This window comes from Rhinolophus hipposideros, assembly GCF_964194185.1.
Source record: "Rhinolophus hipposideros genome assembly, chromosome: 10".
NCBI classification, from domain to species: Eukaryota; Metazoa; Chordata; class Mammalia; order Chiroptera; family Rhinolophidae; genus Rhinolophus; species Rhinolophus hipposideros.
In genome coordinates this window covers 55,183,761-55,211,354 of record NC_138056.1, presented here as the reverse complement: position 1 = coordinate 55,211,354, position 27,594 = coordinate 55,183,761, and the positions used below count along the sequence as shown (strand labels likewise).

General features: G+C 40.8%; 1 protein-coding gene across 5 annotated transcripts in view; it reads left to right on the top strand.

Annotated features, from left to right (window-relative positions):
• The window catches only part of RAB30 (RAB30, member RAS oncogene family), a 72,704-nt gene that overhangs the window by 21,915 nt on the left and 23,195 nt on the right, over nt 1–27,594 (top strand). Inside the window, exon 1 of one of the 5 annotated variants that reach the window (XM_081064414.1) lies at nt 13,158–13,177. The exons of the other annotated variants lie outside the window; for them this stretch is intronic. The gene's annotated coding sequence lies outside the window, so the exon portion shown is untranslated. Of the gene's footprint in view, nt 1–13,157; nt 13,178–27,594 lie in introns of those variants that run through there. 5 annotated transcript variants of the gene reach the window in all.

Genomic DNA, 27,594 nt, shown 5'->3' with positions numbered 1-27,594 from the left:
CTGTCATCCAAAGGAGCCAATAGAGCTGTGTGTTCCTCTTGTTGTGGCAAGTTGATCATGGGGGCATTTATTAGGCGGTCATTTGATACGCATTGACCCAATTTACCCTCTTCATGGGGGATTTAGTTCTTAGGGTTCCTGCTGCAGAATCCATTTATTCAATTAAACAAATAACAATTGAGCTTCTCCTGTGTCTTGAGTATTGTTTCAGGCTTAGGAATATTCTGTGCAAAGAGCCAGAATCAGACCATTCATGGAAACCCAGCAGAATTAGAATGCTAAAATTTCCGAGTTTGAAGGGAATTTAGAGATAATCTCACCCAGGGCCAGCAAGCTTGTTCTGTAAAGGGCCAGAGAATAAATATATTCATTTTAGGGGAACACAAACAGTTTCTGATGCATATTATTCTTTGTTTACTTTTACAACCATTTAAAAATGTGAAAATTATTCTAAGCTGGAATAAATTATTCTAGGCTGGATTTGGCCCATGAGCCATAGTTTGCCAACCCCTGATCTAAGCCATTCCCTTCATTTTTTCCTTTAACTTAAGGGGAAACTGAGAGCCAGAGGGTGAAATATCCCTCCCCCACAAGGTCACACAGCTGGTTCTTGACACTGCTGGATTGGTGACTTAGTAAAGGATCCCCAAACTGCCTAGTCACTTTGCAAATGTATAGTTTTGGTCCTAGTTTTGGGGGGAGTATGAATTTTAATTAATTATTAAATTATTATGTGCCTACCACATTCCAGGCACTGTACATGGAGTTGAGGGTGCAAAGTTAGCATGGCCAAGTCCCAGCCCTCAATCAGCTTAGTTGTTGGTGCAGGCAGATAAAATGGCACTGTGGAAAGTGACACATGGAGACAAGTAGGGGGCGCTGTGGGGCACAGGAAAGCATTCCGCCCTCAGGATGTGGGATGCTTCTGTGGGTGAATGAATGAATCCATTCATTCATTGGTCTCCCCCACTTGTGTTTCCTAAGCCACTACCGAACCTAAAGGAAGAGGACAGTGGCCTGGCTTCCTCCACACTTGTTCGTTTTTCTCTCTAGGGACTCATACCTCATATACATTCTATATATGCATGGGTAGATTATGAGATTAAAGGAACTAAAGTGAAAAAATATTCAGATGGCCACCTGAGAAGGATGGTTTATTTGGCAGTGGCTTTGTTGTATCACTTTAAGCAGTGGCACTGAGACACATATGAAATTATATAAGATCAATCATAGAGCCTTTTAATATTCTAGAGTTGGAAGGGATTTTAGAGATCACTGAGCTGTACCCTTTCATTTAGCAGATAAAGAGCATGAGACCCAGAGATGTTAAATTTCTTATTTTGGGTCACACAACTAATTAATAGAATCTCTGGGTTATAAAGGATTTTAAAAGATAATCTAGTAGAACCACCCAGATAATAATAAAGAATAACAATCATAGCCAACATATATTGAAAGCTTATTGACATGTATAGTAATTATGTATTACCTCATTTAATTCTGACAGTAACCCAATGTAATAGGTACAATTGCCATCCCCAGCTAAGGAAATTAAGCTTGAACAAATTAGGTAAAATTTGCCTAAAGTCACGGAGCCAGTAAGTGGTAGAGCCAGGAGTCAAGTCCATGCTCAAGTGCTTAACTTGTTCAGAACCCTTTACTCCAACTTGCCTATGTGTTTGGACTCTGCTTCTCTATTAGTTTATGAGCTCCTTGTGGGCAGGAGCCATATTGTCTTCATGTGTGTTTCCCCATTCTGCGGAATTTGCTCAACGGATGTTTGTACAATGAATGAGCTGATGAGTCAATCAATCAACCCATGCTTTAATTAGTTGACACTTTTAGTGATAAATGATTGGGAACTCAGTGGCTGAGCTAGATCCATGCCCAGGTCTGCTGGTGTCTTGTCCTATCGCCAGCTGCATGTGGTAATACTATGCAGATGTGGGCCAGGAGAGCCTATTGCTTTGCAGCTGTCTTTATGGTGTCACTGAACAGTTTTGAGAATTAATGTGCATAGTAGAATTCTCTTTGAACATCAAAGTTTCCTTGAAGATGTGACAGCCTGATTGGTTTCTCTGAATCTGATGAAGTTTGTGGAGGCAACTGGAAGATTCTCTCTGCATGTGATACCTTCTTTTTTTTCCCCCACAACCATTTTAATTTAAAATTGTAGTTTCAAACCATAGTCTGAGGCATCCTGAAGTTTGTGAGCTAGAGAATTGAGGGATTCTGTAAGGAAGAGAGGGCACGGATTTGGCTTTGAGCAAAATAATGCCTAAAACAAGTATCTTTGCTGCATTATTTTTTGGTTCTGACAGATGAGAACAACTGACGCATGAGATGTACAGTACCTTGTGAAGTTTTATTTCCTTTTTTATACAAGTTGAATGTTTTTCTTACCTGATAATATTAACACATGGGCTCATTTGATTGCAGTTTTTTTGACATCAAATACATTTTGACAGATTTGTAGAAATTGTTCTTTAAAAAAATCCCCTCTCTACCTAGATTACTGTGTGTTTTTTGTTTGTTTGTTTGTCCCCCCCCCCTTTTAATATAAAGAACAACACAGGCATTGTTTGCCCTTCGCTGTAAGCAGAATTTCTCTGTATGGCATAGAAAAGCTGAGGGTCTTGGATTTTAGCTCAGAAAGCTACATCCTTTGAACCTAGGCCCCTGGGTTGGTTCATATAAGTCAATACACAGCATTAATAATTGCTATATATCACTTGGAGAAAAATCCAAATTAAATAACGGAGGCTTTCATTAGATTGTGAAAAAACAGATTTAGTCTCTATTGGTAAGAATCTTGAGAGATTTTCAAGGGGAAGAGATGTAATACAAGATATTCTTCTCATTTGTAGGCGTTTGAGAAATCCCTTAAAATAGAAAACACATGAAGATTTGTTTTCTAACACAAAATAATTCAAAGACCTGCCCTTGTTTCTTGCCAAAGCTTTTTCCTTTTCAACTTTCAGTCAACCCACCCCTAATTTTTTTCTTTCTGATTTTATCAGGGAGAAAAACTCAGTGAATACTTACTATTAATACCAACTTTTAAACATTTCTTATTTTTTATGAATCTTTCTTTTAACTCATGTCTACCCCTGGTTTACTGCAGTTTATATCTGCTTCATGTCCCCCTTCAGCAGTAGTAGTTGTTTTTGGTAAAAATGGGTAGGAAGTGTAGGATGGCAAAAAGGGTAAGAAGGATCTGCTCTTTACATGTGGCTGCTGTGTTACCAGATAAGTATTCGGTGTCACCATGTTCTGGAGATAGGTATGCACTTATTCTTTTTGTTTTGAAAACTTTCAAACGAATAGATTAGTGCAAAGGACACTCAAAAACTCTTAGATTTCCTAATTCTTAACATTTTGCCACATTTGCTTTATGCAGATTTATATTTTGTGGGGGGGGGCAGACATCATGATATTTTATCTCTAAATATGTCAATATTTATCTCCTCAGTATGAGGACATTCTTCTACATAACTACAATAGCATTATCATGCCCTAGAAGTTTAACATTGATTCCATAATATATAGTGTATGTTTACTTCTTGCCTTCAATCACTTACCTTTTGCTGCATAACAAATCATGCCAGAACTTCATGGTTTAAAAAACAAAACCCAAAACGACCATGATTCTCTGGATTAACTGGATGGTTCTTCTAATGTGCATGAGCCTCAGCTGAGCTTGACTGGGCCCCCTCAATGTCAGCAGTCAGCTGCTGGATCCACCAGGGGCTGGCTGTTCTAAGTTGCCCTTAGTTTGGATGGCTTGTCTCTGCTCCAGTGGGTCTCTCATCCTCCAGCAGAATAGGCCAGGCTTGTTCCCATGGCATATAGGCAGGTGCAAAGAGAGAATGAAAGTGTGCAAAGCCTTTTGAGGACTAGGCTTGGAGCTCACACAGCATAACTTCTGTTGCAGTCTAGTGGCCAAAGCCTGTCACAAGCTCCTATGATGAGAGGAGCTGTAAAGTCATATTGCTCAGGAGCATGGAGACAGTGGCCTGAACAATTGCAATATTTTTGCAAGCAATCTATCATACCCCTATTGTTCAAAGAATATTATAATAATGTTACTTTTATAATATTTAATAATGTAATTGTTGGTTTGTTTTTAATCCAATATCTAATCAAGGATTACACATTAAATTTAGTTGTTATGTATCTTTAGTCTCTTTTTTTAGTCTCTTGTAATCCATGTTTCCCACTTTTATTTTTGTATTTTATGACATTCATATTTTTAGGAGTCCAGGTTGGTTTTCTTAATAATATCTCACAACCTGAATCTGTCTAGTTATTTCTCCATGATTATATGTGGGTGAGACATTTTTGGCAAGAATTTTAAACAGCGGATGTTGTATACTTCCCATTATTTCACAAGGAGAGGCACATAATATTACTTTATTCCATTACTGGTGATGCTCAGTGCAATCATTTGGCTAAGGTGGGGTCTGACAGATTTCACAGTCATAAAGGTGCCAGTTCCTGGAGAGTGTTTTGTATTAAGTCTGGACATTTGGTGCTAAAGTTATTTAAATCACATCAACATATATTTATTGGATATCTACTGTGTATCTAGTCTTGAATTTAGTACTATGGAGGATCTACAAGAATGGTAAGGAATGTTGCCTGTCTGAAGGAATATATAGTTTTCTTGAGGTTGAGTTACTCTTTTAAAAACTGAACAAAGTATAGGAATGGTGATTCTAAGTGAATGATTGGTTTATAAACATTTTTTATTGAAGTGTACTATACATAAGAGAAGTGTACATATAAGCATATAGCTTGATGAAGTTTTCAAACTGAACACACCAATGGAAACCTGCTCCCAGATTAAGAAACAGAACATAAGCACATCTCAATAAGCCTGATTGTTAACTGGATAGAACTTATATCCAAATGATGGTTGTCCTTTTCAATACCAGTTTATGAGTGGCCCAAGAAAATCAATATTATTTTAAGCTCAAATGGTGTTATGTAACCATCCCTCTCTGTATTCATCAAGCTTGAGTCGGGATACCATTCGCTGTGCCCGTACGTCACAGTCTCCTGCTGTCACAGTGCAGAAGGTGACTTCTCTTTTCCCAAGGGTAGCCTTTCCCTATGTATTCCATCCTGCCCCTCTGGACTTACTTCTTTGGGTCTGGTTCTCCTAGTTTTTTCTTGTATCTCCTCTGTCTATCTTCTGTCTTCAGCTTCTTCTCTTTGGCTCCTGCTCCTCACCTTCTGCACTTAGCAGCAATCCTTCTGCTCCTTATCAGGCTGCTGTTCTCCCCCTCTCCTTTGTATCGCCAAATGTCTTAAAACACTGTGTGCTCTTCGCCTTTACCCCATTCACCCAAATGCCCTTTGAGACTTGGTGTCCTTTCCTACAATTCTAGTGAAGTTCATCAGCAAACTCCTAGTTATCACATCGGCCTTTGCTCTCTTAGCTTCTACTCCCTTTGGAAGTCTTCTCATCTTTTCTTTGAGACTGTCTTGTCCCTAGGCTTCCATTTGTGGTGCACTCTTAGTCTTCTGTCAACTGCTCCGTGCACCGCTCTCACAGTTTGACTTCCCACAGGAAGAACAACAGTAATTCCGACTTCTTTTTCTCTGTATGAGAATGACATTTTTTAGGACCTTTTTACATGGACAGTGGGTCATTATGTTGGCACTTTATCTGCAGTTTGAAGATTGGGGTTTTAATGGCAAAATCTCAATTAAATTGATGTAAATCCTCTGCAACCTTAATTTGTTTATGCTGTGCCTGGTAGGCACTCAATAAATGTTTGTCGGAATCATTTATTCATTCGATTATTTATTTATATTTTCAATAAATATTACTAAATGTCTAGTTAGTGAATTGAATTGTTTATTCAATTTAACAGTAGGTTACATCTTTTTTCAAATTATGTAAATCTGATTTTCCTTGTCTTTTTCTTTCAACCTTTGTTGAAGTGTGTTTATTTACTTGTGTTTTTCTAATTTGAGCAATGGCTGGCTATAGGACTGTTGGATAAGTTATACTTAACCTCCAGTAATGCTTCCTAATTTTTAACATATAGATAGTGACAGTGCCTCCTTTCTGGGTTTTTGTAAGGATTAGATAAAGAAATACACGTAGATCACGTAGCCCAGGCTAGCATATAGTAATGGCGCAATACATGTTACTTATTATTATTCTTATTATAAGGTGTCACACACTGGAGTCTGGTCCTCAAAGCAATTATCCTGAATTAGGCATTATTTTTCTCGTTTTTCAAAGAAAGAAACCTAGACACAAAGGATTTACATATGTAACTTGCCAGATATCACAGAGCTAATAAATTGCAGGTCTGGGATATCTGATTCCATAGCTTGTGCCTTTTACCTACTCCAAAAGCCTCCCAGCGTCTTGCATGACACTTAGAAGGCAACTAGGAGTCACTTGATAGTGACTGAAATAAGCGAATTTTCTCATTTGCCTTTTAAAAGGTAAGATTTACCAAGGAAGTTGTGCCCTGTTGTGGAAATTCCAGTCCTGAAAGTTAGAGTAATAAAGATTTTATCTTAAAACCACAGAGTTCTAGGGTTGAGGAGGATTTTAGGTTTGGAAGGATTTGCTCACCCTATTACTGAAGTCTCTAACCACTTAGCCAAGGGGTCATCTGGTTTATTCTTTAACTCTTGCAATGACAAGGAAGTCATCTGCAGCGGGGGCAGCTCATTCCACTTTCCACAGCTCTGACCAGGAGGCAGGTCTTCCTTACATCAGCTGAAGTCTTCTGTGTCTGCCCTGATGCCTAACTCTTGTGCCCTCCCCTCATGCACCCCCTCTTCCACACGGTAACCGGAATTATCTCTTTAAAGTACGAATCAGATTATGTCACTCCCCTAATTAAAACTCTTCTTTGATTTCCCATTGCCCTTATGACAAAATCGGAAGTCTTCTGTGGTCAACAAAGTCCTGCCTCATCCCAAACGTTCTTTCGTCCTCTTTGCTTACTTAGTGTTGGTCCTTGATGGCCTTTCTGCTCTTCAAACGTTCCAAGCCTTTTCCTGCAGACAGCCCTTGCGCTTCTTGTTCCTTCTGCCTGTGCTCTCCTTTTCCCGGCTTTGCAAATGACGGGCTCCTTCTCATCGTTCAGGTGTCAGTTCAAATACCACTTCCTCTGAGAGGCCTTCCCTGATTGCTCATCTGAGGTCCTGATCTCATCACCCTGGACCCATCTCTCAGATCCCCTTGTCTTCTCTCCTCATGGACGTAGGCTACCATGTTAGCTGTAGTCTCCTCTGCAAGTGGCACAGCAGCTGCCCATAGAAGATGCTCAATAACTGTCTGAGGAGTAATGAATGGCCTCATGATTGACTGAATGTAAAGGTGTCGGAATCATAAAAAATGGATTTGAGTCTGAGTTTTGCCACTTTCTGTGTGACTTTGGGCAGATTACGTTACCTCTCCGGGCTTCAGTTGCATCATCTGTACAATAGCAATCTTATCTAGCCCACAGAATGTTGTGAAGGTTAATTAATAATTGGATATATATGTACCTGCTGTAGTACCTGTCTCATATGAGGTGTTCGGTCCATCTCAAAGCCTGGTGCTTAATTCCGAACATGTGTAGAAGAGTTCTGATTAACGGAACTGTTTATATAGAGTGTCTGTGTGTGCAGGACCCTTAGCCTGGGGGTAAGACACCTGTGACTTCCCTGAGGTAATGCTTGCCTGGCCGGGAAGACAGTGCCAACCCTGGATATCCGTCGTTGCGCTGAGAGGTGCTCAGTGTGATAACCCAGCGGGGCCAAGCCTTTACCGGGCTGCTGAACATTCACTCCAAAAAAAATACATGATCAGACGTGACTTCGTGTGGCCCATCTCTTGTCAAGATGGATTGGGATGCTCTGTCTAGACAGTTGTCTCCCTTGGGAAATCACAGTTGCTCTAAGAGGAGGCATGTGGTCTCCTGTTAAGAATACCAAACGGGCCTGTGAGCTGTTCTGTGGAGGGGGGTGGGGTGCGCTGTCAGGTGTGTGGGCCTGCGGAGCGGGGCCTGCAGGAAGGAGCTGTCAGCGGCTGTACACACACGCATCTCGGGATCACGGTGGGAGACTCCTCCTTCACACAGGCAGTGTCATCACAGCTCACGGTCCATGGGAAGGAGGACATGTTGCTGTCAGCCTTCCCAGAGCCAGTGATTCTGGGCCCCCCCGCTGAGGAGTGCTCGGAGGGATTGAAAGGTAATTCTGAAACACGAATTACCCGCTGGGAAGGGAGGCAGAAGTCTGTATTCAGCTTGCTTGCTTGGCATGATGGCCTAGGGGGGGTTCCCCCATAGGCTGTTAGGGTGAGTGTTTTAACATAGGGGCTCTAGGACGAGATAGACTTGGGTTCAAATCCTTGCCATGTCATATCCTTGGCCAAGTTGTTTAACATCTTAGTCTTAGTTTCCTCACCGAAAATGGGGGTAATAATGATCCCTCTCTTATCTGGTGGCTGTGAGGATTAGATGATATGGTGCATGCAAAAATCTTAGCTTAGTTCCAGGCCCGTAGCTGATATTCAGTTAAGTGATGCTTCATTTTATTAGGCCGGACAGGTCAGGATTCTGGTGCGCCTCACCCATACTGAACTTTGAGTCTTGGTTCCCCACTTGCCAGTTGTTTGCCTTGGACAAGTTAGCTAACGTCTCTGAGTCAGGGTTCTTATCTGCTACATGCAGTTGATAATTGAAGTTGATAGGGAAGGTAGAATGAGATCAGAGCGCCTGACTCGTAGTAAGTGCTCAAAGTATTCATTTCCTCCACCTTTGGTTCTAGCGTATCTGAAACACGGCCTCTTTAAGCTTGTTAAGATTCCTCACTAGCCTTGTATACAGCTGTGTTCAGACAGCTTTGGCAGAAGGAAAGCGGCTTTTCCCCCTCTTATTTTTTTAAATGACTGTTTCATAATCTGCTGGCTCAGATCTGCTGCTGCCACACCCCGTGTGCCTCTGGGGTCCCTGGGTCCTATTGCAATTAGCATGTGCCTTGCCTCTCACCTAAATGACCCTGGAAAGTGGCTGCTGTGGAAGGCTACTGCATGCAAAATGGATTCTCCTCCCTCCTCTTTGGGGTGAAGCTGGCTCAGGGATTCTTAGCTGCAGGAGGAGGGGCTGGCAGGCCTGAAATGCAGTTGGACTTAGCAGCCAGGAGTTTTCTGGTTTTCATTAAAATTCTCTGGCTGTCTTTCGGGATTGCTCCGTTGGCTATGACTCTGCTGGAGCTGGTTGTGCTGTTCTCTCAGCTACACACACCCATCAAGTCACAGTGGCCCTGAAGATGAGAGAAAATTGAAAATGGGAAACAGTCTGGCTAAGGGGTCTCACTCAGCAGTCTCTGTGTAAAGGACCTCCATCCACAGCCACCTAGCTTGAATTCTGTGAAGTCTTAAGTACAGATAGGGAGGCAGACAGAGCTGAGCTGGGAATGGGGAGCAGAGAGAATCCTCTTACAGCTTGCTCTTGATGACAGACTTGTTCTTGAGGGCAGACAGGTTTCCTGGCAGCTGTCAGGGGGTCCCTGAATGTCACATTCATGAGTGAAATCAGTTTGATCTAATCATTTTCTGAGGTGCTGATCCCCTTATATGCCCAAGGGCATCGGGGTTGGGTGGCAGTTCTCTGAAGGTGACAGACCGAATTCAAGTAACGAGGATTCAGTTTTGAAATGTTAGTTTCTAGTACCTGAAGAAATCTTACTTGAGATTAAAACTTGAATCTGAAGATCTAAGTTCAAATTATGACTCTGCTATTGACATGCTTTGTGACCTTGAGCAAGTTACCTCCCTAGGTCTCAGCTTCCCAGCCACGTTGTGACGATTAAATGAGTCTAAATTATGTAAAGCTTTTGGCATATCATATGTTCTCAGTAAATGGAGGGATTGATAGAAATTGGGTTAGATTTGACCTATTACTCCAGCTCACCAAAATATATCCCAATTCTGTCATCTAGAACATTTGTTCTGCCTCCCTCCTAGCTTTGAGTCATTTAAGAATTTGAGGCAGATGTGTCCTGTAGGGCAAGATGAATCTCCTCTCTTTGGAAAAATACACAAAAACCATATTATTATGTTTCCTATAAAAGGCTTACAATGTCAGATATTCCATCTCTGCGTAACTTAGTAGGCAACAAAAAGGATTTTTGATATCATTCTTGATGGATAGATTGTGAGAAAGCCATTTTAGTAGATCTTGGGTATAAATATCTCCTGATGATACTCCCCAGAGAGCATTACTGAGGCTTCCATTTGCCTTGAGTAAACTCTATTTCCAGTCTTTTCTCTTTTCACTCTACTCTTCAGACCCCATATTCTAGCCACAGTGGACTATGCATGTAAAAATAAATTAATATGAAACACATCATGCATACCAAAGAGTATTTGAAATATATATATTTACAGCTTAAAGAAGAATAATAAAAATCAAAATTGTGCATCCACCATCCAATTTGTGAGATTGGATATTATTGGTACCTTAGAAGCTGCCTCTGTATTCTCTTCCTCCAAATCATGTCTACTTACTTCCTCCCCAGAGGCAATGATATCCTGACTTTTGGGTTCATCATTCCCTCATTTTTCTTTATGGTTTAATTATCCATGTTTATATTACTACACTATATATTGTTTAGTTTTTAAAAAACAAAGATGCAAGCATAAATCTAGCAAGCTCTGTGAGAAAAGGGTAACATGGCCACTCTTAGATCTGAAAATAAGCTAAACCGACTTGGGATCATAGTCTGGCTTTAGCATCCCTGGAAGTTACAAAAAGTCCTAATGGGAAATCAATGCGCAAGGTGTGAGAGAATCCTAGGACATATAGGGCTCACCACTACTGGGGCATCTGACAGGGCTGTAGGATGGGACAGGCACAGGACATCTGGTAGGATATGGTCACAGAGAGTGGACTACTCTGTATTTTCTACTCCTAGTCTCTCTATGGCCTATCTCCAGCTCTCAGGGAGTAGGTCAAAGCAAGAATCATCTGTAGGATAAAGTTAATGCCATCAGCTAACCCAGATAGATAGCGGGGACAAGCAGATCCTTCATCAGCGTAAGGTCAAGGCAAACAGAATCCGAAGAGTCTGGACTAAGATTACCTGTCATTGTTTGTCAGGTTAAAAAGAGAGTATGTAGTACCACCTACGGAATATTCTTACCCAAAAGTCAACCCCTAAATCCTCTAGAGCTAACTTTGATTTATTTGATTTATTGGAAATATGGGGGAAAGTTAAATTATACTCTAAGGAAGCAAACAAATTCATTGTTGGACAACGGATTTGGTTTCTGCAAGAAGTCAATGGCATGAAAAAAATAATAATGTGGCTTAAGAATAATAACCCAATGTAATGTATGAACCTTGTTTTGATTTGGATAATCTATGTATTAGTTTGCTGCAGCTGCCATAATAAAATATCACAGTCTGGGTGGCTTAAACAATAGAAATTTATTTTCTTATAGTTCTGGAGGCAGAAGTCCAAGATCAAGGTTGCTGGCAAGGTTGATTTCCTCTGAGGCCTCTCTCCTTGGCTTTCAAATGGCTATAATGTTCCTACCTCTGTGCATGGTGGTCGCATGGTGGTGCACATGCAGCCCTGGTCTCTCTCTCTCTCTGTGTCCTAATCTCCTCTTCTTATAAGGACACCAGTAGGGTTGGATTACAGCCCACACTAATGGCCTCATTTTAAGTTAATTACATCTTTAAAGGCCCTGGCTCCAATTGCGGTCACATTCTGAGGTATTGCAGGTTAGGGTTTTTTTTTGTGCATGGGGTGGCACACTTTAGCTTATAACAGTCTAATTGTAAAAAAGCATTTTTCGAGATGATGGAAGAATTTTATTATGGACTGATATCAAGGGATTATTGTTATTTTCTAGGTGTGATAGTAATACTGTGATGTTAGAAAACGGGTAATGTATAGAGATGGGTTCTGAAATGCATAGGGGTGAAACGATGTGATGTGGAATTTGTTTTAAAATATTTAAACAAAGAAAAAATAGAAAAGAAAAGGATAGATCAAGTAGTTAACAGGCCAAAATATTTATAGTTGTTGAATCAGGGTGATGGGTATTGGGGTTCCAATTTTGAGTATGTTAGAAAATTTTATAATCCTATGTTTAAAATATCTAGAATAACATCACCAAAGAGGGTTTGGGCAGTGGGGTTGTTGGCGATGAGCATCTTCAACATGTCTGTTCCTGGAGTTATGCTTCTCTGGTCTGGTTGGCTTCTTCATGTGGAAGTCATCATGGGGTCCTCCATTGCTTGTCTCCACTCGATCCTCTGATTCCTGGATATCACTTGGCGAAAGACATCCTCCAGGAGCTTCTTAAGAAAATGTTCATGGAATGTGAATATCTGAGATCCTATATAGCTGAAAATATCTTTGTTCCATTCTCATACTCGATTGATAGTTTGGGTATTACATTCTAAGTTGGAAATCATTTTCCTTCAGAATTTTAAAGGAGTTGCTCCATTGTCTTGTTTTCCTTGATGCTATTGAGAAATGGGAAGCATTATGATTTCTGATTCTTTGTATATAGCCTGGTTGTTTGATAGCCCCCTCTCTGATAGCTTGTAGAATCGTCTCTTTGCAGTTTCTGAAATTCCGCAGTAATTTCACACTGTGCTTGGTGTGCCAAGCCCTTCAACCTCAGTTCTTCAAAGTTTTATCAAATTATATTGTTATGATTTTTCTTCTTCTGTTATCCCTTTCCTGGGAATATCTCTTATGCAGATATTGGATCCCTTGTACTGCTCCTCTGGAATATTAACTTCTTTCTCCTGTTTTCAATATCTTTGTCTTTTGAGTTTACACTCTAGATTTCCTCAACCTTGACTTTTAATCCTTTTATTGCATTCTTATTGTTTTTGCTATTAAGTTGTCAATTCCTAAGAGCTCTTTTTTGTTCTCCGAGTATTTCCAGTTTACAGTATCCTATTTTCGCTGCATGGATGCAGTGTTATTTCATTTTTGGTTAGAATATTAATGGTACTACTCCCCAACCCAGTGTAGTATCTGTTTCCTTCAAGTTGCTTTTTTTGTGTTTACTGTGGTCTGTATCTTTATTAGAGGCTTTCCCAAGATGTCACTCTGAATGTGATCCTTGGCTGTGTTGTTCTCGATTAAAGGAGTGGGTAAAAAAAGCTGTCAAGACCTTGATATTATGGTAAGTGAAAGAAGCCACTCACGCAAGACCACATAGTGTATGATTTCATTTATGTGAAATGTCCAAATACTCGTAGACAAATCTATAGGGACAGAAAATAGATTAGTTGTTGCCTGAGGCTGGAGAGTGAGAGAAATACAGAGTGACTGCTAATGGGTATAGGGTTTTCTTTGCTGGGTGATAAGAATGTTCTAAAATTGATTTTGGTGATGGTTGTATAACTCTGTGAATATACGGAACACCACTGAATTATACACTTTACGAGAGAGAATTGAGTATGTGAATTATATCTTAATAAAGTTTAATATTATATCTTTATAAACCATCCCAGTGGTGATAGTTATATAACTCTGTGCACATACTAAACTCCACTGAATTGTACACTTTAAAAAGGTGAATTGATCCACAACTAGATTGAAAACAACTTGACTTGGAGCTAAGTTGCGCCCCCCACAACTAGACTGAAAAAACGACTTGAGATCCTAGAAAAACACACTGTTCCCCAATATTTCCCAATAAAAGAATTTTAAAAAGAAAAAAAAAGGTGAATTGATTATGTGGGTTATAGCTTAATAAAGTTGTCAAAAACCCAAAAGGAAACTGAATATGGGGTGGAGATCATTAACTCTGAGCCTCATTGTAGCGTGATGGCGGTGGGCTGTTTGGGGGAGGTCCCTGGGCAGCATCTTTAGGCTCTGTCTAGACTGCATTCACCTGAGAGGAGTCTTACACTCCTCTTTGCAGAGTGCAGTCTACCTGGCAACATTCTGGTCGTCAGGAGGAGAGCGGGTATAGGGATGTGTGCTATTCCACCTTCAGGAGACACAGTGCCCTGTCTCTGTTATGTTCCCTTTCAAACATGCTGGGTCCCTCTGGGCCAGAGACACACTTACTTTTTATTATAAAAAAATACAGAGATTTACAAAAGTAGAAAGGATAGTACAGTGAACCCCCTTGTTCCCATCACCCAGGTTCACCAGTGATTACTTCATGGACCTTTTTATTTCATCTGTATCCTCCAACTCCTACCCCAGATTCGTTTAAAACTAATACCAGACATTTCTGTTTTATGCTCTCCAGACACTAAGGCTCCAGAATTCTGCCAGTGGGGAGGGGATCTAGGGATCCCCCAAATCCTTTTGAGCAGGTTTCCCTTGTGTCTTCTTCACTGTAGCATCTTGTACCCCTCCCTGTTCTAGGGACACAGTTCTGCCAGTCCTGGGTAAGGATTCTGTGGTTTAAATTGGCTGAATTCTCAGCTTTCCCTGCATCTGGCTTAGGATTCAAATTTCTTGAGTCGACTAAGTCAGTCTCCTCTTCCCCTGCATTTGTATGGTTTTGTTATTAAGAGAAAAAGGCCTCTGTGGACTTTCTGTGGGATTTCAGGAGTAAGTGAAAGTAGATACAGCTGTTCAATGTGCCACCGTCCCAGGAAGATCCACTGCTCTCTCTCTCTCTCTCTCTCTCTCTCTCTCTCTCTCTCTCTCTCTCTCTCTCGCTTTTTTTTTTTCAGTCTTGCTTTATCCTCCCCTGTTCTACTCAACCCTAAAACCCTATTTTATTTCTTTATATATGTTATTTGCCTTCAGAACGCTTTTCCAGTCCTCTGAGAACTAAGGGGAATCTCCTATTTTATCATGTCTTTCTTCTGCCCTTGGGCCTGGGCAGAGTTTTAAGGAGTCCGCGTTTGTGCCTTGCTGGCATTTTGTACCCACCTCTTATTATAGAATTGTTTGCTTGCACTTTGCATGCTGCATTGCAGTTTGTTTACCTGTCTAGTTTCCCTGTGAGGCAGGACTTGTGAGTAGGACTATGTCTTGTTTTTCTCTGAATCATGAGCACGATGCCTCCCTCCCAGTACACGTTTGTTAACTCACAGACTGAAACATCTAGCACTGTGCTTCCAGAGTGGGGACAGACAAGCGTACAATGCCCCTTTCCTTCTCGCCTTTTACTGGCACCACTGTTTAGTAAATGCTAAGGAGCAAAACATGCCTTGTCCGCTGGCTGGTTGTTATGCAACGTTGTTCCCTTTGCTTTCAAGTCTGGTGTTTTTTACCCAGTCAGCAGGTTGGAGAGGGAGGGAGGGTGGCTGTTGGAGTGTAAACATCCTACCAAAGAAGGAATGGACTCAGTCAAAGATGCGTTGTTTCCCTCCCTTGATAGAAAGGCTTATGGTCTACACTCTGCTTCACACTAGAGAAGGAGAGAATTTGTTCTGTTTCAACAGCTACCGTGTTTCCCCAAAAATAAGACCTAGCCGGACCATCAGCTCTCATGCGTCTTTTGGAGCAAAAATTAATATCAGACCCGGTCTTATTTTACTATTATATTATATTATATTATATTATATTATATTATATTATATTATATTATATTATATTATATTATGTTATATTTATTATATATATTATATATATTATATTATATTGTATTTTATTATATTATACTATATAAGACCCGGTCTTATTTTACTATAATAAAATAAGTAAAATAAGATCGGGTCTGATATTAATTTTTGCTCCAAAAGACACATTAGAGACGATGGTCTGGCTAGGTCTTATTTTTGGTGCTTAGTTCTGCATGATCTTTCATTGCTTTTTCCCTTTGGACAAAATGCCAGGAGAATTTTTTAAATTGCTGATTACATTATTTAAAAATCTGATGTTGAGATATTATCTTTGAGGGCTTCCTGTTGCAAATATATAACTTTGCAAGGGTAACATTTAACCTGTTGTTTCTTAAAGTATGTTCCTCAAGATGCTATAGTCCTCCAGGGGTAAAGAAATAGAGAACTAGCAGTCAAGCAAATTTGAGGTACTGGATTAAACAAAGTTAAACAGGATTCCTTACTTCAAGACTTCTCAGAGCCTTGCTGCTGGGATTATGGATCTCCTAGAGGGGTATGTAGTAGGCAGTATTTCCTAAATTTAGTTTTCCTCTGAGGCACAGGAGATTTTAGTGTTGTGTTTTGTGGAAAACACACAACTCTGGAAACAGCCCCTCAGCTTAAAGTCATCCTTTGAGGTCCAGTTCAAATGCCACTTCCTCCAACACTTTCTCGCCTTCTCCCAGAGATATATAACCGTTTTCTTCTTCTTTGAATTGCACTGCCTTCATTTGTCAAATTGTCTCCTACCTCTTCCCTACCTCCTAGCAATGCCTTGTACGTGTGGTATCACTTCCACTATTTCTGGGGCATTGTCTTGCACAAAAGTGCTCACGAAATGTTTGCAGTACTGCATTGAAGCCTTAGCTGAATCATCCTCATAGTCCAGAGGGAGCCAGCAGGGGTGGGAGCCCAAGACACGTCTGCAGCTTTGGAGGGTCACTGCTCAGGGACATGCATGGGGGAGAGGGCTTACTGCAGGACACAGGGCCAGTGTAAGAGCCTGGTCCTGAAGGACAGAATAGGAAAGCAAAATCAAGAGATGCTGAGAATATAATGTAAATGTATTGAAGGCTGGTTGTGTGCCAGACACCCTGTAGACAGCTTTGACTACTTAACCTGAATCCCAACCTTTCCAATAGGTAATATTCTTCCCATTTCATATATGAAGACATGGAGCATCAGAAAGGTGAAGTAGAAGTAAATTCCTATATGTACCAGGCACTGTGCTGGAAATACAAAGATGAATAAAATCCAGTCATTTCCCCTAAGGAAACCTAGTTTTATGGAGGAGATAGTCCTGTAAATAAATCATTATAAACAGTGGGGAAACTGCAATGAATAACCTGTGGTCAGGGTATCACGAGAGAACCTAACCTGTGGATGAGGTGAAGGTGACAAACCGGGAAAGCTTCCAGGAGGACAGTGATGCCTGAGCGAGGTGGAATAAGAGTGCAGGGTGTGAAGGGACCAAAGTATTGTTACTGGAGTATGAAATGTGAGTTAGGTGAGAAGTGAGGCTGGAGAAGTTGAGAGGATGTTGCAAACAGGTTGAAGAGTTTTGATTTTGATTTTAAAAACCATGAGAAGCCATTGTAGGTTTTTCAGCAGAACGAGCTGTCCAACACATTTTGGTTACATACCCAGGTGGTGGGTGGTAAGTCGTATTATTCCCGTTTTCTAGATGGGGGAAGTGAGGCTCAGAAAGTGACTTCCCTAAGATTACTCAGCTTGGCAGAGGTGCAACAGAGCCACAATTTCAACTCAAATCCATTTGAATCTTTCCAGTATTAAGCAACTTCTCAAAGTAACAATGGCCAACGATTGTATTGAATTTCCTACTGAAAAGTACTCTTACTCTCATTTGATATTTGAATGACAGAATAGTTTCAAGACAAAATATGATGAAGAGCTAATACTTAGTGGTATAAAGGTTCAAAGAAGAAAAGATCAGGGAGTACTTCCTGGGAGGGATGGCATCTATGTTGTCCCGAAGGAAGAAGGAAACTAGAACAGATACTGGGAAACCAGGTGAGAGAAAAATGGGGCTGGAGGAGTGAAGTTGTGCCCCCAGGGGGTAGAGCAAGAGTGGGCTTGGGAAAGATGACAGGGGGCCATTTCCTAGCACAACCTTGGTCACTTGCTTCCTAAGATAGCCACGTAAAGAGGAAGGAAACAAAATGACTATGTTCCTTAATTTCCATTTTCACTTTTGCTGAATATAAATCCACAACTGGCATTTAAAAGTCTCTTTACTGCCCTGTTGTAGTCATTGAAAAGTTTACTCTTACAGTGTTCTCCCTTACACTGCACCGGTTAGTGCCCTATGCTCTCCTCAAACCCACTCTGAATGTAAAAGGGCAACAATGGAGGGTCCTACAGCTAGTAGGACCACAGTCAGATGTGCAATAAGTGATATTTGAGTGAAGAAAAGGCAATAATAAAAGTCTGTATGAGGAACAGGACTTGCTTACATGGGAGTGTGTGTTTGTGTTGTCTCTCACAAGTTCTCTAACTATTCCGGCTATCTCTGTTATAAGTCACTGCAGAGACTGGAGTTGGGGTTTTTTTTTGCAAATACATACTACTGTATTACCGTGTTTCCCTGAAAATAAGACCTAGCGAGACAATCAGCTCTAATGTGTCTTTTGGAGCAAAAATTAATATAAGACCTGGTCCTATATTATATTGTATTATATTATATTATATTATATTATATTATATAAGACCCGGTTTTATATTATAGTAAAATAAGACCGGGTCTTATATTAATTTTTGCTCCAAAAGACACATTAGAGCTGGTTGTCCGGCTAGGCCTTATTTTCGGGGAAACACACATTATATGTTCGGCTAAACATATATTATAGTCAGTGGTGTGGTGGAAAGAGATGCACCTTTGAGTCAAAACAGACCTGGATTAGTATCCCAGTTTCTCCGCCTACCAATTCTTTTACCTAGAGCATATTATTAACTTCATTAAGACTAGTCTTATAGATCTTTGTTCTTATATTTATGTCCCTTCTCCTTGCCGTTATTAAATTTACCCTCATACCGGAAAAATTCTCTGTAGCAAATAAGCATACTCCAATATTTTTTATCTGAAAACAAACAGATCCCAAAACATTTTCTAATTTTATCTATTAAATATTGCAAAATAAATTTATTATTTAATTTTAAACTCTACAGTATAGCCTCCTCTAGCTGTCTTCTAGTTTCTTTGTTCCTTTGCTCAGTAAAACTTAAAAGTTGTCCGTAGTTTTGGTTTTGACTTCTTCCCCTCTAACTCTCCCTATCATTCCACCAGGACTGTTCTCGTGTCTGTGTCAACTAATGACCTTCATGTAGCCAAATCTAAGGCCAGTGCTTTGTTTTAATCTTACTTATTCTCTCAGCAGCAGTTTACAAGGCCGATCACTGCTTTCATGGAAACTACTTTTCTGGGGCTCTTCCTGTCTGTCTGTGCTCTTCTCCTCATGTCTCCTTCTCTCCTCTGCCTCTAAGTGGTGATGTGCCCATGTTCTGAAGTGGCCCCCCTTCTCTTTTTTATTTACTCACTTCCATAGATATCCTTGTCTAATCTATTGGCTTCAATAATACTCATTTGCCCTTAACTTTGCATCTTTATCCTCAAACTTTCTCTGGAACTCCACGTCCAGTTAGGTGTCTAAGAGGCATTTGCAAATTTCACATGGCTGAAAGAGAACTCTTGATTTTGTCTCCACTCCAAACTTTCTCTTCCCTCAATCTTCCCCACCTCAGTAAGTGGGGCTACTATCCCCACAAGTGCTCAAGCCAACGTATCAAGGCACTACTTTTGTTTTTGTTCTTTCTTCCCCATCATCGCCCAATCCTTCAGCAAGTCCTATCTTCTTTATTTTCAAAACCATTCCCAAATGTACCTGCTTTCCGCCATCTTTACTACCAGCACCCTAATCCAATCCACATCATCTCTCACCTAGACTATGTGCAGTAGCCTCCTCACCCGTCTCCTTTATCCACCACAATACCTTCTATTATAAGGACCAGAGAAATCTCTAACCAAGGTTAATCAGTTTGCATCACATTTCTTAACTGCCCCCCTCCGCCTCCCATTGCACTGAGAATCAAACCCAAACTCTGCCCTGGCTAATCAAGCTCTGTGTGACCTGCTCTACGTCAGTCTCTCTGCCTCTTCTCATTGACCATGCTCCCAGCCTCACGGCTCTATTTTTGAACATGCCAAGTTCATTCTCACTTGAGGGGCTTTGCACTAGCTGTTCCTTTAGTCTGAAATGCTCTTTTTTTTCAATCTTCATGTGCTTGGTCTCGTTCTTATTCAAATCTCATCTTAAATATAGCCACCTCAGAGAGTCCTTCTCTGATAACCCAGCCTAAACTAGCTGTCTAGTCAACCTCTGTCCCTTCCTCCTGTTTTAATTCTCTACTAGCCATTGTCACTGTCTAATATTTTTCTCGTTCATTTGTGTATATGATCATTTCTCCATCCACTCATCCATTCCTTGCTTTATTTTCTGCCCGCCTGGAATGTCTGTTCTGTGAAAGGGGCACTTGGCTTGTTCATCACTGTAGCCCCTGCTCCGAGCCCAGTGACTTGCACGTAGTACACGCTCAGTACAAATGTATGGAGTGAGTGAATACGTGTTTCTCATCTGTAGAGTGGAGGGGTTAATACACTTATGTCTCAGAGTTGTTGAGGACTTTCGTTTTCTAATTGGATAATGCATGGAAAGTGAATAGTTCTCTGTCTAGGACACTGTGCTTAATAAATAGAAACTGTATTTTTTAAAAGTATCTAGATCATCATAGACATTCAACAAAGATTACTTCTCTTTCTTGCAGTCTGGGTCCCCTGAAATGTTTTATATTTGTATAACCTGCCTTCTGGACAAAATGAAAAGTACTCTTCAGTTAGCTGTGACTCTCTATTTGTTTCTGAAGACAAGGTTTAAAAAACTAGTCAATGAATACATAGCATCAGCTAGTTTTAGAACCACTATTAATGTTATTTCTGTCTGTCTCCCCCTAATATACACAGAGACACTTCGTTATAACAAGGTTTGGCTTTCTCTTGGGAAATTATAATTTTCTTCTTCTCTTTGGTTATATGATCTTTGCCAATTAATTCTCCATAGGTTCAAAGTGTTTTGGGGTTTGATTTCCTCATCCTGGTGTTTAGGTCCTTTGAGAAGTAGTCCCAGATTCTGATGATTTTGCTTTTGCATTTATTTAATAAATATTTACATAGGGTGCACTACGTGCCAGGCCATGGGGATACCGATAGGAATGACAGGGGCCTCTGTCCTTAAGGTCTAGTGGGGGAAGGAGGATACATAAACCAGTGAGGACAATCAAGTGTCCATGGTGAGTTGTCTCCGTAGAACATAGTAGAGGCACAAAGGAAGGAGTGGCTAATACACGTGGAGGTGGAGGGAAAGTTTCTGAGATATGTGGTTGCTCAGCAGCCAATGAGGAAAGTAAAGGTGTGGAGGGAACAAACCTGCCTCAGGGTCCACACTCTGGGAGCTGGTGTGGCTGCGTGATCACAGGGTGATGGTAACTCAAAGGTCACAAGAAACAAAGCCAGAGACATGAGCGGGGGCTGGGTCACGGACGGCTCTGTGTGCTCTGCTAGGGAATGTGAACTTTGTCCAACAAAACAACAACCCCAGGAGCAGCACCTAACATTTACTGAGGGTTTCCTATAGGCGGGTTCTCTTCTTCATGCTTTAGTGTGTTAATTCCTTTAATCCCCACAACAGCCCTAGGAGACAGGTACTATTATCACCGTTGTTTACAAATAACGAAACAGTCACCCAAAGGAGAGAGCACTTACCCAAAGTCACCCGACTCAGAAAGGCAGAGGCAGGACTAAGACTCAGGCCCTTTGGCTCCAAAGTTCACCCTCTTCACCAAAGCACCTTACTTCCTCTCAGGTGGCTTTGTGTAGGCACTGGGAGACCCTGAGGAGACTGAAGTGTGGGAGTGATAAGGTCAGATTAGTTCTGTGGGAAGGTTGCCGTGGAGTCCCATTGCATCTTGTATAGGGACTCGTGTCTAAAAGCTTCTAAGGCAAAGAGTGCACAGTTCCATTTGCCCTGGAAGTGAGGAGTGTCTGAGTGAAGTTTGCTGCATCAGCAGTGGCGTCTCGTGTCGCAGTCAGCCCGATGCAGCAGCTCTTCCCCTAGCCTTGGAACACAGGGCTGTCTTTGGTGGACACGCATGTAAGGGGTGACTAGTCGGTTGTTTGAGGCCCTGTTGTTTGAAAAGCACAAAAGTGTCACCCTCCTATGGAAACTGAGCCCCTCAATGGTGACAACAGACTCAGCCACCCCTCTCACTTTCTCTAGACTTACTTAATAGGCGGCGGAGCCCCCAAATCACCAAGATGGTGATTTCCCGGTTCCTCTTGCTGTCCTGGGAGGAGTGGCATGGATGTAAGTCAGGCCTGTGGGTGATGACAGCAGAGTGGAAGCAGGACTACATGTGAGTGGGGACGCGGGAAGAAGGCTGAGAGAGCAGGCAGAACAGGGCCGCTGCTGCCCAGGTGTGGGAGGTTGGCCCTAAGGAAGATGGGGCCCAGGGGACTGGAGAGTAAGCACGTGAGACATGTCAAGTTTAGATATTCTGGACCCAGTGACCGACTGGATTTGTTCCCTTGAAGCTTCTTCTGATCTGAAAACTTAGTTCAGCATCGTATCTGTGTTTTCAGAGTCTGATAAAATCCCTTCTAATTTCCAACCATGTCCGCTTTAGTATTTAGTAACAGTACTCTCCGCGTTGCTGGCTGATGGCTGCGGAAATAGGCTTAAGAGTCTTCTGCAGGTGTTAGGATCTTTGATGAATCCATCTGGCTGTCACAGTGGTGCAATATTTCTGTGTATTGTTATAAACAGATGTTAAATTAGGTCAGTTCTCTTGATAGCACTTGAAAACACCCACCGCTGTGTTCTCTTACAGGTCTTATGTTAAGTTCACTAATTGTTTTTAAAAATTGAAATGATTTTTTAACTACTTTAAAGAAAACAGTATCATTACAGCGATAAAAAACAAAAACAAACAAAAAAAGAAAAACAAACAAAAAAACCACCCAGTGACTAGGAAAAAGAGACAGGGAAAGGCACATCAAAATGTCAACAGTGATTATGTTCCTTCTGGTAATTTATTTTCCCCTTTTCTATGTTTTCTAAGTTTTTAAAAAATGTGTCTATGGCACATGCAAAATATTTAAAAACTTATGTAAAGAAAAGGACAAAACTTAAAAAAAATTTTTTTTAAATAATAATAAAATACTAAGGATTATAATAATGCCATAATCCTAACACAGTATATGTTCTTACTTTTGAAATGCCCTTGTTCACATACATGCTTATTTTTCATAGCTGCAGTCCTGACAAATGCAGCGTTGTGTATCCTTTTTATTTTACAGCCTATTGTCAACATTATTTCATATTTCTACATAGTTTTCATAGTTGGCATTTCTAATGGCTGCCCTGCATTCCATGGTGTTGATGTTCCATACTGAACTATCCCTTGTTGGACATTTGGATTGTTTCCACTTCTCTTAGATAAGACGCAGTGAGCATTTTTGTTCATTTAGCATTTCGAGTTTGTTCAGTTCTTTCCTTAAAGTGAATTCCCAGCAGTGAGCTCACTGCATGAAAGGTTTGAACTCTGTAATGGTTTTGTTTTGTACCAAGTAAGACCATGATTTTAAAAGAGATGGTTCCTAGCTGTGTGTGTGTAGCGGTCTCATGTTTCCCTCACAAGTATTGAGTCCCTATGACATTTTAACAAAGTGTGTTGTTTCTAAATGTCATGTTTGTTGAAGAAAATTAGAAGAGATATAAATATGTAAAGAAGGAAATAAGCTATGCGTAATCCCCCCACCCAGAGGTAAGCATTTAAGAAATGTATTTCCTTCCGAGTATGTATTTCATAACGTTACTTCGTGTGGCTCTACAAAAGTATAACCTCTTCTCAATTGTTGGATGGAGGTTTCATTCCTCTCTCCATTTTGGAGGTCTATTCTAAGTAATATGGCAATGAACAAATCTCTGTGCACATCTTTGTGAACAAATCTTTGTGCACATCTTGGAAATATACCTTAGGAAAATTCCTAGAGGCAGAATTGCTAGGTCAAAGATTATGGCCATTGTTGAGTCTTTTGATGAGTATTAAAAACTTGCTGTTTAGGAGAGTTGCACCACTTTATACTTCACCCGGTTAGACGTCTATGGGAGATTGACCAGTTGCGAGGTGATGAGAATCTGACCCAGGCAGGCGCATTAGAGACAAACGTGTAGCAGAGGGGGAAGTAAAGCTGCAGGCCTTGGTGACAGATGGCCTATCGCATGTCCTCTCTCTCTCTCTCTCTCTCTCTCTCTCTCTCTCTCTCTCTCTGTAGAATTTCTACCTTGTCTTCCACATCAGAATTTACCAGGATATAGACAAGATAATTTACAGGGAAGCTCTTAGCAAACATGAGGTGCTGTATAGATGTAAAAGCTTATTGATAGTAACAGTAACTAAGAAATCCCACCCAACAGGGCTGTTTCCAGGATGAAATGGGCTGGTGTGTGTAAAGCACCTAGGCCCTAGACAAATAGTCATTCTCTTGAATGACACAGAACCTGGCACATACTTGAAAGACAATCTTGGGAGAATTTTTGTGTGTGATCCTCATCCATTTGAGTGCCAGAGCATGTGGACACGCTTCCTTTTCTCCTGATTCCAGCGAGGAGGGAATCTGCTTAAACAGCTGATAAGGGTTCAGCCTAGAGTGACAGCATTTGGCAGGGAAGCAGACACCTCTGTCCTTGGGCCTTGGGTCCCTCAGGCAGGAGGAAGCCTTGAGCCCACTCTTGGGCTGCAGCCCTGATCTCTGGCTGCCTTGGCCGGGATGCATTGTGCACTCAGCCTGGGGGAGGAGACTGAAGGTTTCTGATAAGGAGGCCCTTCCTGTGGAGCCAGACAGGCGCAGGAAGGCTTCTGCAGAGGAAAGATTAGACACAGTCCTTGATTTCAAGAACACAACAGGGGAGGGCAGTGGGACAAACACTCCCTCCCCCCCAGCTCTTTGTGGGTGGTATTGTTTATTGTTGGAGGGGGACAACAGAGGGAGTTTGGCCCGCTTGTGCAGAAGATGGAAACAGCAAGTCGGAGCTGGAAAGGCCTTTTTCAGATCAGTTCAACAAACATGTTTTGCAGACAGAAGCTCTCCATCTTGGAAAAGGATTAATGAGTGGGAAGGGTGCCTTTCTTTTCCCCAGAAAGAAGGTGCCAGTATTTCCAGGAACATCCAAGACTCTGTCAAGCACCTGTGCCCTGGTGCTGTGGTAAAAAACAAATGAGCTCTGCCTGAGGAAATTAGCTCAAACTGAATGGGGCCCAAGTGGACCCAGTGCAGTGGCCCTCCCTTCTCCTCTCACCTCTCTGTAGGAAACCAAATCTGTGCTCAGCACAGACGCCTTATCACTGTGGAAGGTGACAGAGCACTTCAACAGGATGATTCAGACATTTGCTTTGGTTAATGCTGGTGAAATGTTGTTTTGAGCCTTAATTTTCATTGTCTTTGTATGTCTGGCATCCCAAATCTATTGTGTATTTCTAGGAAATAGGAAAATATAAAAGACAACATATACAAAGAATAAAATAATAAGATATCTTATTGTCTTGCTTTTTGAAAATAATATTGTGGGGATCTCAGGCCTACTTTTTATTATTTTATTTTATTTTATTTTACATATCCATAAAAATATTCCCAAGGGCTGCTTTTGACCTCTCTTCCATTGATGGGTCCACGCCAGCCTCCCTGGCCTTTCTGCCCATGGCCTTGCTCAGTCGGGATTTATCCTCGCAGAGTTTCTTTGTCCTAGCAGCAGCTCTGATTTATAGTCGAGGGACCCATGTATGCTCTTCTGACTCTGTTGCTAGCATGCTGCGTATCCTGAGGCAAGTCACTTTCTTGACGTCAAATCCCTTTTCTATAAAAAGGGGGGAAAAACACAGGATCCTCCTGCTTCTTTAGGAAGATTCTGCGTCAGAGTGCCATGAGAGTAATTTCCGAGCGGTAATACAGGACACAAATGTGTGAGAGTTTTATTTTTATTAGTGACACAAATATTGTTCTCTCCATTGGTTTTGGCCGTCACCCGGTACTTGGTTTTGAGGGGTGTGAAAGCATGAATCCACCGTGTAGGGACTTGCTGTACTGAGATATGGTTTAACAGAGAAGCGGTGTCACACACACCATTAACTGGAAAAAGCAACCCTAGGATCTGGGTGGGACAGTCCTTCCTTGTCACGTGAAAGGGTACAGCACAGCAGACAAAGAAAGAGACAGAAAGAAACAGAGCACCCCAAACAGATGATATAAAAAGGGCCTTTCTCACTATATTAGGAAATGGCTTGCCTTTTGAGCACTCCTGTAGACTGAAAGGGACGGCAGAGGATGATTTATTGACAGTTATCTTCTTTCCTAGAAAGACCTGGATACTGCAGCCTCCTCAGAGGCAGCCTGTTACTAGTTTTCTTTTGTACCCCTCTGGAGATACTTTATGCACATAAAGATAAATAAATAATTATATGCCTCCCTTTTCATACTCTACACACCATTTTCCTTCTTTCTTCTTTGACTTAATGCATCTTGCAGGTGCCCATAGACGTTTACGTGGTACATTAATGTATAGTTCCTAAAATCTGTATGTACAACCATTTTCCTGCCGATGGCTTAGATTGTTTCATATTTGCTATTGCAAACATTGTTGTAATGAATACCTTACTCCATGTGTCTTTGTACACATGTATCAGTATAAGTGTAGGATAGATTCCTAGAAGAGGAATTGTTAGGACAGAGGGTTTGTAATAGCCCTTTTCAATTTAAATCAATTTTGCCCTTTATAGAGGTTACGTGGATTTACCTCTCAGCACGTGTATACCAGTGCCGCATTTCTCCACTGTCTCCACTATAGAGTGAACCTTGCCAATCTGAGATGAAAAATGGTTTCTGATTATACATTCATTATAATTTTCATTATAAATCATAATTTTCATTATAAATTATTATTTATAATTACATTTTTGAATTATAGTTTATCATGATGAATTATAAATTCATTAGAGTTTGATAGACTCTTGTGAATGAGGCTGATCATTTAAAAAAAATATATGTGCCATTTTTATTTCCTGTCTTGGAAACTATCTGCTCATATCTTTTGCCCATTTTTCCTATTGGGTTATTCAATTTTTCTTATTGATTTGTAGGAGCTCTTTATGCATTTAAGGAAGTTAGTCCTCAATTATATGTATTTCTGATATTTCAGTCAGTTCATTTTTTATTGTTTTGCCATACAGAATTTTTAAAATTTTTCATTAGTCAAATTAGTTAATCTCTTTATTTCATGGCCATGATCTTGAGTAATTCTTAGAAGGTCATCTTAAAAATGTCAAGATTTTATATCTATCATGCTTTCTTCTTGTACTTTCATACTTTTATCTTTTAAAATCCAAATCTTTAATATGTCTGGAAATTATTTTAGTATAAGGAGTGAGATAGAGTTTCAATTTAGCTTATTTCTGGAAAGACGTGGTTTTTGAATCCTGCACTTTTACTCATTAGCTGTGTAATTTTGAACAAATTAACCTCTCTGAATCTCAATTTCCTTATTTGTGTATATAATGGGAATAATAATAACACCTACCTAATGAGGCTGTTGAAACAGTTAACTAAAATTATATACAGAAAACGTTAGGACAATTCCTGGCACATAGTAAGTGTTCAAATCATGGTCCAAATACCCAGGAACCTGGGAAAACATAGTGTGTTCCAAGAGAGGGGAGAGAAGTTCCAGGTGGCTAGGATCCAGAGTTCACCTTGCAACTCACTGGTGTGTGTCTAATGGTGAGTCATTTTATCACCTAAACTCCCAGTTTCTTCACCTGCATAATGAATGATAAGAAGTAGCTCTTGAGACTGTTGGCAGGTCCAGATTAGATTTCATCTGTGAAAGCATTGTGTAACCTGTAAGGG